Genomic DNA, 15,042 nt, shown 5'->3' on the forward strand with positions numbered 1-15,042 from the left:
TTGTACCTCACTGGTGTACTTCTTGCCTGTTTTCTATGAACTATAAACTACTTTTGTATTGTGTATCCTAAAGTTGCTTAACTCCTTCTGAGTCAGTAAACAACATTAGTATATATGGCATAAACATTCAGCATGCACGTATATGAGGTCAAGAGAAAGTGACAGCTGAAGCCTCCTCAATTGCACCCTCTTTCTTTTGTGAGATATTGTCTCTCATTGGACCTGAAGTTTTCCAATTTGATCCAAACTGGTGGGCCACCGAGACTACAGGCATCCAGTCAGCTGTGACCCCTGGCCCTAATACTTTCTACACTGCTACTCCTGGCTTTTACCTGGGTTCTTGGATATTGTGCTTACACTGCAAGTACTTTATCGATGGAGGTATCTCCTTAGCCCCAGGTAAATGACTTTTACAATAATAAGATATGCATAATGAATCATAGAAAAATGAAAAGAAGGAAACTAATATTCAGCAATTAAAATTCCACAAATACTAAATTACATTTTTTAAAAAAATGTAAAAATTAGAAATTAGGTGGGGCTTTGAAAAGGACAAGCTTTAGTTTCTGAGATGATGCATGTGCCATACAGAAGGGTCACCTTAGAGGAATTACACATGAAAGGAGACAGCATAAACTTTATTTTGGATACATCAACTTCGAGGCAAAAGAAAGACATTTAAACAGAATCATAACCATATCACAGTGTCTTCAAACTTATTTGTTCATTACGCAGGACATTTTAATTTTAACAGTTTTTAGATATTCTATATTGAGAGACAGCTCAGTAAATTGCATTAAAAGGTAAATAGCATGTGTTCAAGAAATTCATTATAATTGATTTTTAATTTTCTAACTAAGGCATCGACTAATATCTAATTTTGCTAATTCCAATGACAATTGACTTAAAATTGAATAAAATATATTAAATTATTGCAATTTCTCACTTTCTTTTTGGATGTAAAAATACAACAAACATTTAAAATTTACACTATCTCTACATATATATAAATGGTGTATATATATATATACCATTTGTTTAACAGGCTTGGCTGTTAAACGTAACTGCTGCTCTTGTAGATCACAGAAGTTCAGTCCCAAGTCAGGTGACTCATTCTCACCTGTAACTTCAGCTCCAAGGAATTCCATTCCCTCCTCGGCTTCTATGGGAACCTGTATGCATGCACACAGGCACCTGTGCACATACAAAATAAAAAATACATCCTTTTGAAAATTGCATTTGTGCTTAAACTTCCCTTTGACTTAAGAATAACCACAGTAGTTGTTACATGTTCCTTTGATCAAACTCTCTCTCTCTCTCTCTCTCTCTCTCTCTCTCTCTCTCTCTCTCAAAACCAAATTCATGGTGTTTATGGGAGCAGTGGGTATATACATGAGTGCAGCAGCTCACGGAGGCAGATGTCATAGGTGCCCTGGATGATGAATTTGAGCCACTTGATGTGGGGGCTGGAGTTGGAATTCTATTCATCTCTAGGAATAGTAAACACTTAACTGTTAAGTTCTCTCACTGGTCTCTCTGTCTCTGTTTGTCTCTGTCTCTCTCTCTCTCTCTCTCTCCTCTCTCTCTCCGTATGTGTGTGTGCATTTATACATCTATACAGACACAGAGACACACACTACAAAGTTTCCTGCTTTAAAAACATTGTACTATTGTACAGTGACTCATGTTTCTATGTGAACACACATTACATAGATGGATTGTCTCATGAAAGGAAATTTGTAATCTGTATTTTGGAGTCAATGAATTTAGAATGTAAGATCCCCAAGGACAAATTTTTTTTCCTTTTTTTCCCCTGTTCCTTCAGCCCACAAGCAGGGTTTAACACGTTATAAATACTTAACATGGTAATTAGGATACAATTAAAAATATTAATAAACAAAAATCTGAGTCAGGAAGAAGTGGTCTAGACAGAAAAGTGATTCTTGAGTTACATGCATGGCTCTCCTCTTTTAAGCCCCTCTGTCCAATTCTTAGCCATCAGATAACACATTGAATCTTTTTATTTCCTTTTCCTGTGCCTTATGTTCACATGCAATTGAATAAATGATAGGTGTTTGGTTTTTTTTATTGTAAATACCTTTCAGTTTTGTTTTCTAATTAAAACTTTTCACCTATTAGAAAAATTTAAGAATCTCAAACTGGTAATCCTTTAACCTATGTTATGTCTTAGTGCCTAGGACATTGTTCTTTTTGTTTTATTAACTAGAGAAATATTTTTCTTTTTTTTCCATTTTTTATTAGGTATTTAGCTCATTTACATTTCCAATGCTATACCAAAAGTCCCCCATACCCACTCACCCCCACTCCCCTACCCACCCACTCCCCCTTTTTGGCCCTGGCGTTCCCCTGTACTGGGGCATATAAAGTTTGCGTGTCCAATGGGCCTCTCTTTCCAGTGATGGCCGACTAGGCCATCTTTTGATACATATGCAGCTAGAGTCAAGAGCTCCGGGGTACTGGTTAGTTCATAATGTTGTTCCACCTATAGGGTTGCAGATCCCTTTAGCTCCTTGGCTACTTTCTCTAGCTCCTCCATTGGGAGCCCTGTGATCCATCCATTAGCTGACTGTGAGCATCCACTTCTGTGTTTGCTAGGCCCCGGCATAGTCTCACAAGAGAAAGATACATCTGGGTCCTTTCAATAAAATCTTGCTAGGGTATGCAATGGTGTCAGCGTTTGGATGCTGATTATGGGGTGGATCCCTGGATATGGCAGTCTCTACATGGTCCATCCTTTCATCTCAGCTCCAAACTTTGTCTCTGTAACTCCTTCCATGGGTGTTTTGTTCCCAATTCTAAGGAGGGGCATAGTGTCCACACTTCAGTCTTCATTCTTCTTGAGTTTCATGTGTTTAGCAAATTGTATCTTATATCTTGGGTATCCTAGGAATGGGGCTAATATCCACTTATCAGTGAGTACATATTGTGTGAGTTCCTTTGTGAATGTGTTACCTCACTCAGGATGATGCCCTCCAGGTCCATCCATTTGCCTAGGAATTTCATAAATTCGTTTTTTTAATAACTGAGTAGTACTCCATTGTGTAGATGCACCACATTTTTTGTATCCATTCCTCTGTTGAGGGGCATCTGGGTTCTTTCCAGCTTCTGGCTATTATAAATAAGGCTGCTATGAACATAGTGGAGCATGTGTCCTTCTTACCAGTTGGGGCATCTTCTGGATATATGCCCAGGAGAGGTATTGCTGGATCCTCCGGTAGTACTATGTCCAATTTTCTGAGGAACCGCCAGACTGATTTCCAGAGTGGTTGTACAAGCCTGCAATCCCACCAACAATGGAGGAGTGTTCCTCTTTCTCCACATCCACGCCAGCATCAGCTGTCACCTGAATTTTTGATCTTAGCCATTCTGACTGGTGTGAGGTGGAATCTCAGGGTTGTTTTGATTTGCATTTCCCTGATGATTAAGGATGTTGAACATTTTTTCAGGTACTTCTCTGCCATTCTGTATTCCTCAGGTGAGGATTCTTTGTTCAGTTCTGAGCCCCATTTTTTAATGGGGTTATTTGATTTTCTGAAGTCCACCTTCTTGAGTTCTTTATATATGTTGGATATTAGTCCCCTATCTGATTTAGGATAGGTAAAGATCCTTTCCCAATCTGTTGGTGGTCTTTTTGTCTTATTGACAGTGTCTTTTGCCTTGCAGAAACTTTGGAGTTTCATTAGGTCCCATTTGTCAATTCTCGATCTTACAGCACAAGCCATTGCTGTTCTGTTCAGGAATTTTTCCCCTGTGCCCATATCTTCAAGGCTTTTCCCCACTTTCTCCTCTATAAGTTTCAGTGTCTCTGGTTTTATGTGGAGTTCCTGGATCCACTTAGATTTGACCTTAGTACAAGGAGATAAGTATGGATCGATTCGCATTCTTCTACACGATAACAACCAGTTGTGCCAGCACCAATTGTTGAAAATGCTGTCTTTCTTCCACTGGATGGTTGTAGCTCCCTTGTCGAAGATGAAGTGACCATAGGTGTGTGGGTTCATTTCTGGGTCTTCAATTCTATTCCATTGGTCTACTTGTCTGTCTCTATACCAGTACCATGCAATTTTTACCACAATTGCTCTGTAGTTAAGCTTTAGGTCAGGCATGGTGATTCCACCAGAGGTTCTTTTATCCTTGAGAAGAGTTTTTGCTATCCTAGGTTTTTTGTTATTCCAGATGAATTTGCAAATTGCTCCTTCTAATTCGTTGAAGAATTGAGTTGGAATTTTGATGGGGATTGCATTGAATCTGTAGATTGCTTTTGGCAAGATAGCCATTTTTACAATGTTGATCCTGCCAATCCATGAGCATGGGAGATCTTTCCATCTTCTGAGATCTTCTTTAATTTCTTTCTTCAGAGACTTGAAGTTTTTTTCATACAGATCTTTCACTTCCTTAGTTAGAGTCACACCAAGATATTTTATATTATTTGCGACTATTTAGAAGGGTGTTGTTTTCCTAATTTCTTTCTCAGCCTGTTTATTCTTTGTATAGAGAAAGGCCATTGACTTGTTTGAGTTTATTTTATATCCAGCTACTTCACCGAAGCTGTTTATCAGGTTTAGGAGTTCTCTGGTAGAATTTTTAGGGTCACTTATATATACTATCATATCATCTGCAAAAAGTGATATTTTGACTTCCTCTTTTCCAATTTGTATCCTCTTGATCTCCTTTTGTTGTCGAATTGCTCTGGCTAATACTTCAAGTACTATGTTGAAAAGGTAGGGAGAAAGTGGGCAGCCTTGTCTAGTCCCTGATTTTAGTGGGATTGCTTCCAGCTTCTCTCCATTTACTTTGATGTTGGCTACTGGTTTTCTGTAGATTGCTTTTATCATGTTTAGGTATGGGCCTTGAATTCCTGATCATTCCGAAACTTTTATCATGAATGGTTGTTGGATCTTGTCAAATGCTTTTTCTGCATCTAATGAGATGATTATGTGGTTTTTGTCTTTGAGTTTGTTTATATAATGGATTACATTGATGGATTTCCATATATTAAACCATCCCTGAATCCCTGGAATAAAACCTACTTGGTCAGGTTGGATGATTGCTTTAATGTGTTCTTGGATTCAGATAGCGAGAATTTATTGAGGATTTTTGCATCGATATTCATAAGGGAAATTGGTCTGAAGTTCTCTATCTTTGTTGGATCTTTCTGTGGTTTAGGTATCAGAGTAATAGTGGCTTCATGAAATGAGTTGGGTAGAGTACCTTCTACTTCTATTTTATGAAATAGTTTGTGCAGAACTGGAATTAGATCTTCTTTGAAGGTCTGATAAAAGTCTGCACTAAACCCGTCTGGTCCTGGGCTTTTTTTGGATGGGAGACTATTAATAACTGCTTCTATTTCTTTAGGGGATAAGGGACTGTTTAGATGGTCAACTTGATCCTGATTCAACTTTGGTACCTGGTATCTGTCCAGAAATTTGTCCATTTCGTCCAGGTTTTCCAGTTTTGTTGAGTATAGCCTTTTGTAGAAGGATCTGATGGTGTTTGGGATTTCTTCAGGATCTGTTGTTATGTCTCCCTTTTCATTTCTGATTTTGTTAATTAGGATTTTGTCCCTGTGCCCTTTAGTGAGTCGAGCTAAGGGTTTATCTATATTGTTGATTTTCTCAAAGAACCAACTCCTCGTTTGGTTAATTCTTTGAATAGTTTTTCTTGTTTCCACTTGGTTGATTTCACCCCTGAGTTTGATTATTTCCTGCTGTCTACTCCTCTTGGGTGAATTTGCTTCCTTTTTTTCTAGAAATTTTAGATGTGTTGTCAAGCTGCTAGTATGCGCTCTCTCCCGTTTCTTCTTGGAGGCACTCAGAGCTATGAGTTTCCCTCTTAGAAATGCTTTCATTGTGTCCCAAAGGTTTGGGTACGTTGTGGCTTCATTTTCATTAAACTCTAAAAAGTCTTTAATTACTTTCTTTATTCCTTTCTTGACCAAGGTATCATTGAGAAGAGTGTTGTTCAGTTTCCATTATTTATGTTGTATTGAAGATCAGTCTTAGGCCATGGTGGTCTGATAGGATACATGGGACAATTTCAATATTTTTGTGTCTGTTGAGGCCTGTTTTGTGACCAATTATATGGTCAATTTTGGAGAAGGTCCCGTGAGGTGCTGAGAAGAAGGTATATCCTTTTGTTTTAGGATAAAATGTTCTGTAGATATCTGTCAGGTCCATTTGTTTCATAACTTCTGTTAGTTTCACTGTGTCCCTGTTTAGTTTCTGTTTCCACGATCTGTCCTTTGAAGAAAGTGGTGTGTTGAAGTCTCCCACTATTATTGTGTGAGGTGGAATGTGTGCTTTGAGCTTTACTAAAGTGTCTTTAATGAATGTGGCTGCCCTTGCATTTGGAGCGTAGATATTCAGAATTGAGAGTTCCTCTTGGAGGATTTTACCTTTGATGAGTATGAAGTGTCCCTCCTTGTCTTTTTTGATAACTTTGGGTTGGAAGATGATTTTATCCGATATTAGAATGGCTACTCCAGCTTGTTTCTTCAGACCATTTGCTTGGAAAATTGTTTTCCAGCCTTTCACTCTGAGGTAGTGTCCGTCTTTTTCCCTGAGATGGGTTTCCTGTAAGCAGCAGAATGTTGGGTCCTGTTTGTGTAGCCAGTTTGTTAGTCTATGTCTTTTTATTGGGGAATTGAGTCCATTGATATTAAGAGATATTAAGGAAAAGTAATTGTTGCTTCCTTTTATTTTTGTTGTTAGAGTTGGCATTCTGTTCTTGTGGCTGTCTTCTTTTTGGTTTGTTGAGGGATTACTTTCTTGCTTGTTCTAGGGTGTGATTTCCGTCCTTGTATTGATTCTTTTCTGTTATTATCCTTTGAAGGGCTGGATTCGTGGAAAGATATTGTGTGAATTTGGTTTTGTCGTGGAATACTTTGCTTTCTCCATCTATGGTAATTGAGAGTTTGGCCGTGTATATTAGCCTGGGCTGGCATTTGTGTTCTCTTAGTGTCTGTATAACATCTGTCCAGGCTCTTCTGGCTTTCATAGTCTCTGGTGAAAAGTCTGGTGTAATTCTGATAGGCCTTCCTTTATATGTTACTTGACCTTTCTCCCTTACTGCTTTTAATATTCTATCTTTATTTAGTGCATTTGTTGTTCTGATTATTATGTGTCGGGAGGAATTTCTTTTCTGGTCCAGTCTATTTGGAGTTCTGTAGGCTTCTTGTATGATCATGGGCATCTCTTTCTTTAAGTTTGGGAAGTTTTCTTCTATTATTTTGTTGAAGATATTAGCTGGCCCTTTAAGTTGAAAATCTTCATTCTCATCAATTCCTCTTATCCGTAGGTTTGGTCTTCTCATTGTGTCCTGGATTTCCTGGATGTTTTGAGTTAGGATCCTTTTGCATTTTGTATTTTCTTTGACTGTTGTGTCGATGTTCTCTATGGAATCTTCTGCACCTGAGATTCTCTCTTCCATTTCTTGTATTCTGTTGCTGATGCTCACATCTATGGTTCCAGATCTCTTTCCTAGGGTTTCTATCTCCAGCGTTGCCTCGCTTTGGGTTTTCTTTATTGTGTCTACTTCCCCTTTTAGTTCTAGTATGGTTTTGTTCATTTCCATCACCTGTTTGGATGTGTTTTCCTGTTTCTCTTTAAGGACTTCTACCTGTTTGGCTGTGTTTTCCTGCTTTTCTTTAAGGGCCTGTAACTCTTTAGCAGTGCTCTCAAGTAATTCTTTAAGTGACTTATGAAAGTCCTTCTTGATATCCTCTATCATCATCATGAGAAATGCTTTTAAATCTGAGTCTAGATTTTCGGTTTTGTTGGGGTGCCCAGGACAAGGTGGGGTGGGAGTGCTGCGTTCTGATGATGGTGAGTGGTCTTGATTTTTGTTAGTAGGATCCTTACGTTTGCCTTTCGCCATCTGGTAATCTCTGAAGCTAGCTGTTATAGTTGTCTCTGTTAAGAGCTTGTTCTTCAGGTGACTCTGTTAGCCTCTATAAGCAGACCTGGGAGGGTAGCACTCTCCTTAGTTTCAGTGGGCAGAGTATTCTCTGCAGGAAAGCTCTCTTCTTGCAGGGAAGGTACCCAGATATCTGGTGTTCGAACCGGACTCCTGGCAGAAGTTGTGTTCCACTCACTAGAGGTCTTAGGATCCCATTTGGAATCCTGTGTGGGCCCTTGCAGGTGTCAGGCGACTCCGCTGGCAAGGTACCCTGGGGCTCGAATGGAGCGGAAGGGGCTTGTGCCCCAGGTCAGCCCCGGGTAGTCTGCTTCCCTATGTACTGCAGTCTCAGGTTCCGCGAGATTGGATTGGGGCCGGTGCTGTGTTCCACTCACCAGAGGTCTTAGGATCCCGTGGGGAATCCTGTGTGGGCTCTTGTGGGTGTCAGGTGACTTCGCTGGCAAGGTAGCCTGGGGCTCGAGTGGCGAGAAATATTTTTCAAGCAATGTATTCTGACCATACTTCTCCTTCCATGGGTCTTTCCAGATCTTCCCCCTCATTCCTACCCATCCAATGACACACTCTTTATTTCTCATTATTTAAAAGTCAAAGAGGTAGAAACAGAAAATAGAATGAAAGAAAAAAGGAAGGAAGGAAGGAAGGAAGGAAGGAAGGAAGGAAGAAAGAAAGAAAGAAAGAAAGAAAGAAAGAAAGAAAGAAAGTATATCAAACAAATGCATACACACACAAGCAAAATCCACAAAAATCACAAAATCATGAAGCATAATTAATATGCAAGCAGAAGACCAATATGGCAAGAATGTCCAAATGAAACTAAATGTCTATCAAAATACTGTTGAGTTTGTCTTGTTTTTAGCCATCTACTGCAAGACATGAGGCCTATTTTCCCTTAAGTATGTATCTACCCTACATAACCAGTGAGACACCAGTGGAGAGGACTAGTTCTTCCTTTGCAAGCAGAAGTCAACTGTACATAGCTTCTTGGCTACATATGGTATCAGTGTCTGCTTCTTATTAGAACTGGTACTCTTTCTGGCTTGAAACTGCAGGCCTGTGCTTGCCTTAACAGTCTCTATATGATGTGTCAGTCCTACTGTGGGAGACACAGTTTCCTTAGTGTCATCCATGCCCTCTGGCTCTTACAGACTTTCTGCATCATTTTCTGCATAGCTTTCTAATCAGAATGGAGGAATTTGATGAAGACTTTCCATTTAGGACTAAGTGTTCCAAGGTCTGTCTCTCTCACTCTCTACAAATTGCAATACATCATTCTTATCAGGTGATTTTTTTTTAGCATTTCTTTCTCCAATTCTACAATGTCCCAAATATATTGTATTTCTATAACCAATTTAATGTTACATTTAAAATCAAATTCACATAGTTTCATATATAGTCATTATTCATTTGGTTAGCACAAAAATCACACAATCATATTTTTAGTTACTTTAAGCTAAAGTCATTTGTCTTTTATTTTGTTTCCTTCTACAGGTCAAGAACTGTAGCTTTAGCTGTCTTTTGGCAGGGTATCTAGCATCTACATATGTATGTATGTATGTATGTATGTATGTATGAATGTATGAATGTATGTATGTATATATATATATATGTATATATCTATCTATGTATCTATGTGTCTATCTATCTATCTATCTATCTATCTATCTATCTATCTATCTATTCATATATAGGTACATATAATTCATATATTGTATGTATGTATACATTTATATGTGCATATTATTAGTTTTGCCTTTACTCTGTAATGACTTCTTCTATGCTTGATGTAGTCCTTTCTTATTCTGTTTAAGCTGCAAACACTTGAAAATGCTGTCAATTTCAAATGGTGTCATTGTGCAAAACTACTTGGCAAGGTGTGGATGTAAGGAATATGTATTTTGTGCTGCTCTGTCTTTAAGCTGTCAGCTACTTTGGATCTGAGGAAGGGAGAAAAGATTTTTGGCAAATTATAAAACGGCTTCACATTTCTATGAGGACATGGCATGACAACTTCTGTTTACATTTTATAAACAACAAATATGAACCAGCTTAAGACAATACAGACATGAAGACTGCTCCATGCACACAAGTCTGTGCAATGAATGCGATATTGGGTGATTATATCTTATTTCAGGAGGACTGAATACTAGTAAATAGTAGTAATGCATACCAAAATAAGTATTATAATAATTTTTGTCATTAGCCAAAAAAGCTTATTATAATATGTGTTTGCTGTGAATAGATGTGGGTCCTAGCATGTTTTAGCATTATCAACACAGTATGACATCAATCAGTATTATAGCTACATAGCTGTAGTTATTTTATCTAATTGCATTAAAATATCACATAACAGGAACTATAACATCTCAAAGAAAAGCACTTATGTGTATACATGCAAACTTTGCTTCCTATTTCAGGAGATTCTGGAACTAACCACTTAGAGCTACATTGGCTCTCAAGTCAAAAACTGCTATTATCTCTCTGCGGCTTGCCTCCTTCTCTTATGCCATTAGCAGTTACATTTGTTAGAAAGTCAGTAGCTCCACTTAAGCATCTTCCATGATCTCAAATCATTATAACTTCTTTTCTGCAATCATCATTTTTTCCCTGAAATTTCCTTAACCACTTGGGTAAATGCACTTATTGTTGCTTAACTCAAAGAATGACATCCAGTTTTTACCTATTTGATTTCTTGGAATGATCTGGGTCTCCTCTTTCAACCCTTGCCTCCTCTGCTCCTTTATTAATTCTGTCTGCTTTTTTCTTGTCTGAGTGATTTCCCCAATACCAATAATCATTGGAGTCCACCATTCTTCTCTTGTCTCATCTCATTCGCACATGCCTCATCACCAATTTCACCCAGCTCCATCATTTCAAGTACTACTAATATTTTACAAGCATTTATCATCAGCCTAGGTGTCTACTTATGAAGTGACATTTTGAACTCTCTGTAAATATCTCTGCTTTGAGAGCTCACAGTGGGACAATGACACTAAACACAATCAAAACTGGTTCCATTTTGTTAGCCCACATATTTGCCTCATGTTCTTCATATACATTCTTGGAGAATTGGCTCAGTATTCACAATAGCCACTTTCTTGAACATACCCCATGTTCTTAACTTAGAATTTTACCAGGACTCTGGTTTTCAGGATAGTATTTAATCTGATTCTAAAGATTTGTATGTTCTTACATGTGTTGTCCAAACTTAGATTTTCATATGCTTGTTTCAGGCTCACCCTCTCCACCTCTGTGCTGAAGTCTATCCCTCGTTCTTGATATTTGTCAGCATTTCTCTTTGATATATTATTCACATATTTAATTAAAACTGTGAATGCATGTTTGAAGGCATGGAACCTTCTCAAAAAGCTATAAATTAGACGACCATATATATGACCTAGCTGCTCCACTCATGGGCTTATACCTAAAGAAGTCTATATCCACCACAGCGACATTTACATGCCTGTGTTTGTCATTGGTGCTTTCACAATAGCAAGGTCATGATGTCATCCCACATGGACAATAGGTGACTTAATAATGAAATGTGGTATTTATGTAATATGGGGTTTTATTTAGTTGGAGAGAAAAATGAAATCGCAAAGCTTGCAGGAAAATTGATGTCACTAGACTATATCTTACTATTTTAAGGAAAGAAATCCAGCCTCAGAAAGATAAATATTATATGTTCTAATGCATATATGGATCCTAGCCTAGTAAATATGTATATTCAAGCAGGAGAAAAACATGGCCAAATGACTAGAAAATGTAAAGAGGACTGTTACTGAAATAGAAGTATATCTAAGGAGAGGGTTAGGCAGACTGCAGAATCTAATAGGAGGAGCACAGAGACAACAAGATAAGGCTTAGGAGAGAGAACAGGGGGTAACTAAGGAGTAGAATGACATGAATCAAACAAAATGAAATGATTATGGAAACATAAGTAAAATGTGAAATTAAGGAAGAAAGTTTTGAAAACCCTAAGTTACCACCTACAGGACAGCATCAAATAGTTTGGGCACACCATGCCCGAGTCCTGAGGCACCCACACACCTTGGTATTTCGTAACATCAGACTTCCATACTGCAATACATTTTGTTTGTTTGTTTATTGTTGTTTTGTTTTGGTGGTTTTGTTTTTACATACTGACTGGTACCTTACAGAAAGAACAGAATGAGAGCTTTATTTTGGCTCAAGGTTCAGGGGATGCCCTTCATTCTGGCAGGAAGGGGTGGTGGTGATGGCAGCTGAAGTGGCTTTGTCTGTAGTAGGAAAGCTTACAGCTGACCAGACACAGAGAGCCAAGGCCTATATATAACCCTTAATCTCCACCTGCTGTGACTTATATGTTAAGTAATTCCCGCTTTTTAAGGACTGCACAGCTTCTCAAAATGTACTCCATGGTGGGCGACCTGTTCAAACAATGATCCTGACCTAGAACGTGTCACATTGAAGTCAGAACACACCAATGAAGTGAGTAAGGGCCGCTGGAGGAGAGATCTGAGATGGAGCCTTCAATGTGAATGACAATTGATGCTACATACTCTGAAGAAACAGGAATAAATATATCTTGCTCATGGATGCAGTTCTCCAGCTTAACTGGGCGCCATGGATTTTATCTGTGTTACTTTGGTCGAAGAACGTATGAGACCATATTTTTCAAGTCAGGGTTTCTCGGCACAAACAGTTCTAGCTGTCCTGGAAGTCCATTTGTAGGGCATGCTGGCCTCAAATTCATAGAGACCCACCTGCCTCTGCTTCGGTATATACTGATTAAATGTGGATGCAACCACTGCCAGGCATAGGATCACTTTTGAGATCACCAATGGGTAGCCAAAATAATGACCTTATCAATACAAGTAATTTTTTTATGAGTTCTGATTCCAGAATTCTTAGAACCTGTGTGCATATTATCAAAGTACTTTGTACAAAGAACTCATGTGAGTACAAGCATTTCTTTGCCTTCCATTCCTTTTTATGTATATTTAACATGTTCTACAAACCATTTATCTTATATTGAACAACTCTCATGTGTTCTACTTAAACATTTTGCTTCCTGGGTACATAAATCATTCTTAAAATAATTTAAAAGCTTAGTCTCTGTTTTTCCACACCAGAGATTTATTCATGTAGTAGAATGGCCTGCTGAGGATAACTGAATCGTTTAACCGTATAATTTGATGCTGCTTTTTTGGAGTTTTTTGGGGGGTGGGGTGAGGAGGTAGATAACTCTGATTTTTTTTTTCTCTTCAAGCAAGATTTTCTTAAGATTATGATTCAGTATTGGCCCATGGTAGGCTACGAAACATGAATCAACTCTGCCTTCTTTCATTACTTGTTCTTGCTGGATGCTCCTTCTGTATTTGACTGCCTAGAGGGTACCCTGCTTTTATGAAGCCCAAACTCTTCCACTTCATAATATTCCGTGAAGAGTCCATAATGCCACAGGCACACATACAACCGGAAGGAACCCTACACATACTGAACTGCTTCAGGTCCCCTCCATTCCTGTGTTCTGGATTTCAACATGATTTGTTTGCAGTGTCTCTGATGGTTTTCATTCAGAACTTGTACTGTGAAACCTTGCCTGCTTTGACTTTCAATCTATTTATTTTTATTATTATTTTTTTTTAACAATTGTTCAGTAGTAGATACTGGGATCCCTGCTGTTTTTTAACTTTGGCTTGACTCCTCTTTTCACATCTTATTTCTCAACCTTCTTGACATACAATCCAGGTACCCCACATAAGACACATCGGAAGGCAAAAAAAAAAAAAAAAAAAAAAAAAAAACAGCTCAGAGACAGATAAAATCTATATCACTATTTTAGAACGATTTTCCTGCATAACAATTCCTTTATCTTTGAAGTAGGTTAAACTTACTATGTTAATGTTAAAGATACTACTATTTCTCTAGGTTGTTTCCAGCTTCTGGCTATTACAAATAAAGCTGCTGTGAATATAGTGGAGCACATGTACTTGTGGTATAGTCGCACATCTTTTGGAGTGGTAAACCTGGGTCTTGAGGTAGAACTATTCCCAATTTCCTGAGAAGCCACTAAATTGATTTCCAAAGTGGTTGTACACGTTTGCAATTGCATCAGCAATGGAGGAGTGTTCCCCTTGCTCCATATCCTCCCCTGCACATGCTGTCACTAGTTTTAGATCTTAGACATTCTGAAAGGTGTAAAATGGAATCTCAGAGTTGTTTTGATTTGCACTTCCTCCATGACTGCTGCATTGTCTGGCCTCAGCGGGGAGAGGATCCTCCTTGTCCTGCTGTGACTTGATTTGCCAAAGTGAGTTGATACCCATGGGGAGCCTTCACTTCTCAGAAGGGAAAGGGAGGGGGATGGTGAGATAGGAGTGTGGGAGGGTGGGAGGAATGGAGGGAAGGTAAAGGCGGGGTTTCAATAGGGATGAAAAGCGAATAAATAAAGAAAAGATACAATTATTTCTCCATATTATTTCCAAAACATATATTTTTATTCTTCGTTGCTCGCTGGGTCCAAACTCCATCTGAAATGAGAACGATCCTCATCAGGTATTTTAATTGGTCAGTGTACTTTCAATGCCTGGTTGCATATGTATGTGATATTTTATCCAGCGGATTTTACCCAAAGAACAAAGGTAACCATGCACTTTCTTTCCTTGCTGATCAAGCTAAAGGTTCAATTGGCTTCAGTAATATCAGTGATCAAAGTAATGAAATAAGAGACATGTATTGATGGCTTGTATTTGATACTTGGTGTTCATTATCAATGAGAAGCCAAGCAGTGTCTTGAGAAGATTTTTTTTTTCTTTAGTGGGGAAATTAACACAACTGAGCTTGGTTTCCTCGTGTAAGAGAATGAAGATGTACATAAGATTTCATGACTCTAACTATAAATAACAACCTCTAATTGGGATCACAGTAAGGAAAAAGGTCTGACAGGAGGGTTTACGCTAGAATTTTTTTCTACCTAGAATTTTGAACCTATTGTGAATTTTCTTTCTCCCATAGCAGACTTTATAATTGTCTAAGGAGATATGAGATAAGATATAACTAGCCATGGAGTATTTCCTACCTAAATTATTTTTTTAAAGGATAAATTATTTTAGAACAATTGTT

Source organism: Mus musculus, chromosome 10, assembly GCF_000001635.26.
Source record: "Mus musculus strain C57BL/6J chromosome 10, GRCm38.p6 C57BL/6J".
Taxonomy (NCBI): domain Eukaryota; kingdom Metazoa; phylum Chordata; class Mammalia; order Rodentia; family Muridae; genus Mus; species Mus musculus.